We start from the raw sequence: 7,781 nt of genomic DNA on the forward strand, positions 1-7,781 counted from the left end.
AGAAAGCAATGAGAGTTAGATGAAGAAATTAAGCAAAAAAGGAGACGAAGGGAGCGCGACATTGATCACATTCAGAAAGAGTTAATGGAACCAAGTCCAGTAAAATCATGGGGCAACACAGAGGAGTTCCTCCCATTACAGGGGTCAACATCAGGGCCATCTAGGGTAGCCCTAGAGGAGAATTTTGACATTGGGAGCATTGGAGAGAGGATGGATAAAACCTATCAAGACTTGACAGAAGGGAGCAAATCGGGAAGCCGAGGGAAGGGAGGGGAGTCCCTGGTCTTCCAATCACAAAGCCGAGAAAGAGATCATTTCAGTCTCGACCATAGAGCCTTGTCCCTAACTTTATAGGCTAACTTTAGATAAGGGTAAAGGAGATGAGAGCCATACTAGCTGGGGGCTAGATATGTCAAATGAAGAGAGAGAAACCTTCCATGGGGAGAGGGAGGAGGTGCATGTGGTCCCAGACAGACAAGGAAGTGAGATGGTCTGATCTGAAACAACCTAAAGATTGGATGCCAGATCCCATAGATTATCCAGAGCGACCTAAAGGATGATCGCATAGCGAGAAGGGAGAGTCACCACCATATGTGAGCAGGCTGAGGTCACTGCCAGGTAGAAGGTGATCAGGAACCATTGTCCCCACTATGGATAGGCAGACAATGGGAGCCAATTGCTGATTTGGGTTTACGAAGTTCCCTTTAATGGAGAAAGGAGGGGCCAGACCACAGGATATTCCATGGCCACAAATGGATAAGGATAACTTAAGATGCAAACTTCCCAGTTTAATGGTGGGTGCGGGAAAATGGATTTATGCGCTAGAGAAAATGACAGGGGGAAATACGTTATCAATAGGGGACATTAAGGTTCTCCTAGCAGCTATTCTTGGGGAAAGGGCTGATGACATTTGGCAGAGAGCAGGCTATTCAAGTGTCACGGCACAGAACAGAGCACACAATGGAGCGCCATTTAACAATTGTAGAACAGATGTCTGGAGAGCACTTAGGGTACAGTATCCTGATACGTCAGATATGGGTACAATTATAGCACATAAAATGAAAGATGACGAAGATCCGCTTGCTTACATTCAAAGGATTCAGGAATGGTGGACTCTTGAAATGCAGGAACCATGGGGAAAGACAGTGGCAGTATTTTACCACATTTTATGTCAAGTATTGCCTCAGCCGGTACAAAGGCAGCTTAAGAAATGAGTGGGAATGGAAGCGAAGCCATGAGCAGGAATCCAGTTGACCATAGTGTATCACTGTCGACTGTTGCAAGAGAAAAATAGGAAGAAAGAAGATGCTAGAAAACTTGAGGAAGTCAAGTTAGTTCAGAAGAACTTGTCAAAATATGTCATAGAAGGGGTGGTATTGACAAGCAGAGAAGGATTGGGAATGCAGCAAGCAGTGGGTACATAGCAGACACATAATCAATGCCAAATGGATCAAGGAGGGAGTGGGTTTGAGCCACAAAGCAGAGGAATGGGCTACAGAGATAGGGGTGGTTTTAAGAATAACCAAGGCAGTTTTCAGAATATGCAGAATGATAATCAGAATATGCAAGTAGGATTTAACCAAGAGGGTCTAGTTAGAAGAGCTCCTCCTATATGTTGGACATGTGGGATGACAGGGCACATTGTGTGCATGTGTGGAAGCCAAGAATATGTACAGAATTAGCAATTCTCAAGACGGGGGACAGCTTATCCTCCAGCATATAGCTCACAATCAAGGGACAGGTTTGTCCAAGATCAGACAGTATATCAAGTACAATGCTGCAAATACAATAGGCATTGCAACCACAGCAAGCACAATTAAATCCCCCACAAGGGCAGTTGCAGCACACACCCATGCAGATACAGCAGAATGCAAACACGGGACAGTTATTGATACCTAGAGTTGGGGCTGTCACTGTGGTAGGAGGAAGTCCGTTCACGGGTATAGGGATAAGTATGTATCCACAATAGGACAGCTCACAGGGAGACTTGATGTGTTATTTACTATTGGTGACACCAGACCCCCAAGAGGAACCAAGGGTTGATGTAATGATAGGATGCAAATCTTTTTCTTTTTTAGTAGACATTGGGGCTACTCGCCCATGTATACGAGAGGGAAAATACCCACTGTCGGGAAATGCCATGAATGTTCAAGGATTCTCTGGAACTACAAGTAGAGTTCCTTTTACTGATGAATTACCAGTCGCTATAGGAGAGTGTCACATGTATGTTCCATTATTGTACTCAAGGCAGACACCAGTGAACATTCTAGGATGAGATTTAATGACAAAACTACATGACGGTTTCTTTTACCGATGAAGGCATAGTGTGTTCTACTCGAGGGATATATTATATGAAAGTGGGTAAATTTCTATTGGAGTTTACAGGTAAAATGGCTCTGCGAGGAATGCCACTGGAACCAAAAGTCTTTCTTAGTGGGGTGCACATTTTGTTGACATGGATACCCGGCTTAGTGAGAAAGATTATGAGAATAGCTGATGAATGTTTGTTTCGGCCACAGATACCTATGGACGAAGAGGGGGGACAGATTATTCCCTTAGAATTAAATGCAGCCATAGTGCGAGGGGAAAAGGCCATGATCAAAGGAAGAGATGACGAGGGCAGATTATGGAGAACAGTGATTGCCATTGGTGAAGGGTATATATTGACTGACGTCACAGGCAAAGACATGTTTAGAGATTATCCATCAGATGATGAAGTAATATTCGAGATGAGTATTACATATTGGATCACAATAGAGAAAAGAGAGATCCCACTATGAATGGTAATAGTGTGGCAGAGTCCAGCATTTTTTAATGATGATTTGGAAAATGTACCAAATTCTTTATGGACTACAGACCCCTATGATGTAGGGCAATTGGATGGGATAGGGAAGGTTAAGATAAAGTTGAAACCAGGAGCAATTTTACCTCGAGCAAGACAGTATCCAATGTCATGAGAGGCAAATGAGGGTATTTTTAAGACTATTTCAGCCCTGATGGAACAATTTATTTTAGTGATGTCAGAGTCACCGTGTAATACCGTGGAGTATCCTATCAAGAAATCAAAGGGAGTGTTGTGGAGATTCATACAAGATTTGAGGCCGATTAAACAGATTGTAGAGGCAGAGTTTCCTTTAGTTCCGAATCCAGTGACAATATTATGCAATATCCCAGCAGAAGCACAATATTTTACGGTGATTGACTTGAAAATGTGTTTTTCTCAAATCCGCTGCATAAGGACTCCCAAGACCTTAAGTCATTTACAGCTCTCCAAACTAAATTGAAAAGCACTTGTTTGCCCCAAGGGTACTGTGAGTCTCCATCGATCTTTACCAGGGTCCTTTAGATGGCTTTAGGCAATATTGATTAGAAAAGCTTTGTGATACAGTACCTAGATGATATTTTGGTTTGTAGCACAACAGAAGATGAGTGCAGTCAAGACTCAATTCAGTTATTGACTATCCTAGCAGACAAGGGATACAAGGTAGACAAAGAGAAGCTGCAGTGTTGTCAGGAATAAGTGTTCTATATAGGCCAGTTCATATCACATGAGGGAAATAGAGTCACATCTGAAAGAGCTGTGGCGATCATGAGAACAGGAAAACTGGACACGGTAAAGCACATGAAAGCGTGTTTGGGATTATGCAACTACGTTAGAGCGTGGGTGTTTGATTACAGTTTGTACACAAGACTCCTTTTGGAGGCTCTGAAGAAAGCACAGGTGAATAGGGAAGAGATAGAATGGACTGAGAAAATGGAGGAAGGGTTTGAAGAACTAAACAAAGCTATTTGTACAGCTCCAGTTTTAGGAATACCCAACTATGACGAGGAGTTCTTTTTATTTTTCGCACACAAATGGGACACTCATGGCGCAGTGCTTACACAGAGAACTACACTGGGGTTCAACCCTCTGGCATATTATAGTGGAATTCTGGATCCGGTTATGAGAGGACACTTTCCTTGTGAACAGTCGCTGGCAGCAGCCACATTCGTAATTGGGAAGTCTACCAGTATCGTGATGGGATGATCCATGACACTTTTTTTAGAGCCTGCTTTGTTTGCCATTTTAGAAATATCTAAGGGCACATGGACATCTCAGAGAGCTTTTGCATTTGAGATGGTTATATAAAATCCTACCATGTTTGTAGCTGAGCCTGTGGTAGAAGGTGAGCATGTGCATGATTGGGCTAACTACGAGGAATTCTATGATGACATCCGGTGTGTAAAGGAAATTGCGTTGGCAGGAGAGAAATTCTCTTTATTGATGGTTCTTCGAAAATTGATCGAATTAGTGGAGGAAGGCATTCTGGTTCAGCTGTGGTAATACACAGAGCCAATGGTGAGTTTGAGGTGGTATCAAGTACAAGACTAGCATCTTACTTTTCAGCACAAGCAACATAATTTTTGGTGCTTATTGTCGCGCTTGAGAAACATGCAGGGCAGGAAGTGTTGGTGTACAGTGACTCCGCCTATGTGACGCCAACCATGCCCACAGGGTTAGCATGTTGGAAAAGGGGGGCTACCTCCGAGCGGATGGCACTCCAGTGCAGCACACAACATTATTGGACTGGCTTATTAAGGCACTACAACTCCCAGTAGTCATTGCAATAGTTAAATGCGCAGCACATACTAAGCAAACTGACTTTATCTCTCGTGAGAACAAAGCCGCAGACAAAGACACCAAAAAGGTTGCATATTCGTCAGATATTTGAAGTTTTGATACTCCAGATGTAAAGGAGACGGTAGTCAAAATTATGACAGTAAATGAAGGGTTTAATCATTTGTCAAGAACACAGTTGATGGACTTTCAAAGCAGTGCGCCTCAGGAAAAGCAGGAATTGTGGAAACGGAGGGGGTGCTCCTTGTCCCCCTCTGAAGCATTATGGTGACAGGACAGCACTGGAAAGGCAGTGATGCCAGAAGATTTGTTAAAGGTAGCGCTTGAACAGCTGACGTGCCCTGTGTATGTAATGAGGGAAAGCCTCGTAGCAGCTATTTTGGAGTACTGGTTCGTACCAAACCTGAGTCTCTCGTACCGAACGTGTTTCGTACCGAAACACGTTGCATGTTATGTAGTAAATTGCATCATATGCCAAAAGTCTACTGCTGGGCATATACTGTGAATGATCAGAGGAGTAATTCCTTGACCAAATGGTCTTTTTTAGCATTTACATATCGATTATGTTGACATGCTGCAAGTATGTAGTGGATACAGGTATATGAAAGTGGTGGAGTGTCCCTTTTCCAGGTGGATCAAAGCAGGTCCTTGTATACACCCTGATGCCACTTGCGCAGCAAAGTTTTTAATCCAAGAAGTCTTTCCCAGATGGGGAGTATGTGAGGTGCTGATAGCCGACAATGTGCCCATTTTGTTAATTAAGTATTTGAACAGATTAGCTTATTGCTAAGTATAAAACATATGTTTTCTTCTGCTTATCACCTGCAAGTGAACGGGATATGTGAGAGACTCAAAGACCTCCTTAAAGAGAGAATTGCAAAATTAAAATTGACACTGAAGAAGGGATGGCTGTAATGCCTGCCCCTTGCATTATATGCATTAATAAATCAGCCTGGGTCAGTCCACCACCTCACACCCCATGGGCTAGTGACAGGGCGGTGAATGAGAACGGCTTTGTCTCCTCCATCGATGAGCAGAAGTGATGCCCAGAAGACTGCAGAATGTTAGGAAATGAGTTACGTGCTTAATTGACATGTATGACCTCTAGTATCTCTGTCATTTCAGATCAACTCAAACGCAAGGGGGGGTCGGTCTCAGGATACAGATGAAGACCATTCAGTAAGCAGAGTTCAAGAACTATTTCTTGTACCTAGACTTTTTATTGGAGATCCAGTCCTTATAAGGAATTTTACCCGGAAGTGGTACGAGCAACGCTTTAGTGGTCCCTTGGTGAAAGTCCAAGAGAGACATTCCTGTATCCATTTAAGTGACGTAAAGCCATACGCTGGTGAGACCGCTATACCCCCAACTATCGATTCGGAATCAAGGCAAGAAGAAGTAGTTCAGCATGCACAGACCCGATCAATGACGAGGAAGAAGGACACTAAGGTTGCTGATTGAATAAATGCAAGTGTGCATTTGGACTGTGACTCACCCCGAACACTCTTTATAGATATTATAGCAAGAGTGCAAACCCAGTTCTTGAGTCACAAGAATCTTTGAATTGGACTTTAGAAAGAGTTAATGTACTACACATGCCAACCTGGAGTTCAAATTTGACAACTGGAAATGTGAGAAGACCCAGAATTGTTCATCACTGAGTTTCTGTTTGGTTAATCCAATGGTCATGACAGATGCCCACAGGCTACTTCTCGCTGTTTTTGTTTTCATTGTTTGAGATTATCCTGCTCTTGTCAGGCGAAGTGCTGACATTCGCACTTTTCTGCATGACCCTAAAATTGTTCCTTCAATAAGGAGGCTGCTTTTAGCAATAGTTGAACAGATCCTGCAGTTACCTGATCATTAAAGGTTGCCTGATGAAAAAGTTGTTTTCCTTCCTTAAAGCAGTATACAGGCACCATAAGGAATGTCGAGAATGTTACCTCTTTTGAAAATGAGCAAATTCAACGACGTGTGGAAAATTGTAAATGGTGGGGATTAATGTATTGGTGCATAAAACATGCATGCTCAGCATTTATCGTTGTTTTCCTGATTGTGTTGATCCATATTGTTTATTTCATTGGTCCAAACAAAATAGAAGTCACTTTGATTCTTCCAACTCCAGTGACTCTCACAGAATTATCTATTACTGAAATACCAACACCATTTGTGATTTTCCCCACATCAGTAGCTTATGTAAGGGTGCCTATTTCTATGACAAGTGTACTGATGATCTCCCGTCGGAAGGGCCATTGCTGACATACTTCTTGAATATTATGCAAGCAATCATTTTGCAAGTGGGAGACACAAGAGGAGCGTAAGGAAAGATGATTATGAATTAAATTATTATCTAGACAGCACAGAGCACTTCAAGAAAGAGGAGATCAGTTGGATTTCTCAATCGACCAACGAGGGAGAACTACTCTTCAGCTAAGTCCATAGAACTTTTGATTTTATTCCATATGAGCACAGATTGTTCAGTCAAACTGCTGCAGTATTCACAACTATCTTCATGCCAGGGATCAAGATGATGGCTAATGCCAAATGGTTACAAATTACCAGATGGGAACTTCTGCAGACAATCAATACTACCTTAAAGGGATTCAACGATATCAAGAAAGAATTGAGAGCTATAAGATTGGTGGCCCTGCAGAACATGTATGTCCTGGATATGATCATGGAAATGGATGGAGGTGTTTGTACCAAAATCAGAGACGTTTGTCTGAGCACTATTGGTGATGATCATGTTCGGATTCTGTGTGATCAGAATAATAATCACACAGTGCAAGAAGACGGCAAAGAAAGCAGTAGGAAAGAAGATCATGATCAATGTCGAGTCTGGGTTAGGACCCAAGGACCCAAGGAGCTGACAGATGAAGAAATCATAAATATACAGAAGCAAGCATTGTAGCACCTGAGGGAATGAAGTTTCTGTATCTGAGAAGCCACACAATGTATGTGGGAAGATGGATCTACTGCAGCCTGAATGGACAATGTAGCTACATGACCTGGAGTGTTGATGAACATGTAAAATCAGCAGGATCTCTAAATGGAGTAGTAAAGGTATGCTCTCCAAGGAAGCACTTTTTCAAGAGAGGATGTCTAGATATGGAAGCAGGTGAAAGAGTGGTTGATGAATCAATCAGAGGGGGGAGTGTAGAAG

This window comes from Ambystoma mexicanum, chromosome 1p (assembly GCF_040938575.1).
Source record: "Ambystoma mexicanum isolate Mex_15411 chromosome 1p, UKY_AmexF1_1, whole genome shotgun sequence".
Taxonomy (NCBI): Eukaryota; Metazoa; Chordata; class Amphibia; order Caudata; family Ambystomatidae; genus Ambystoma; species Ambystoma mexicanum.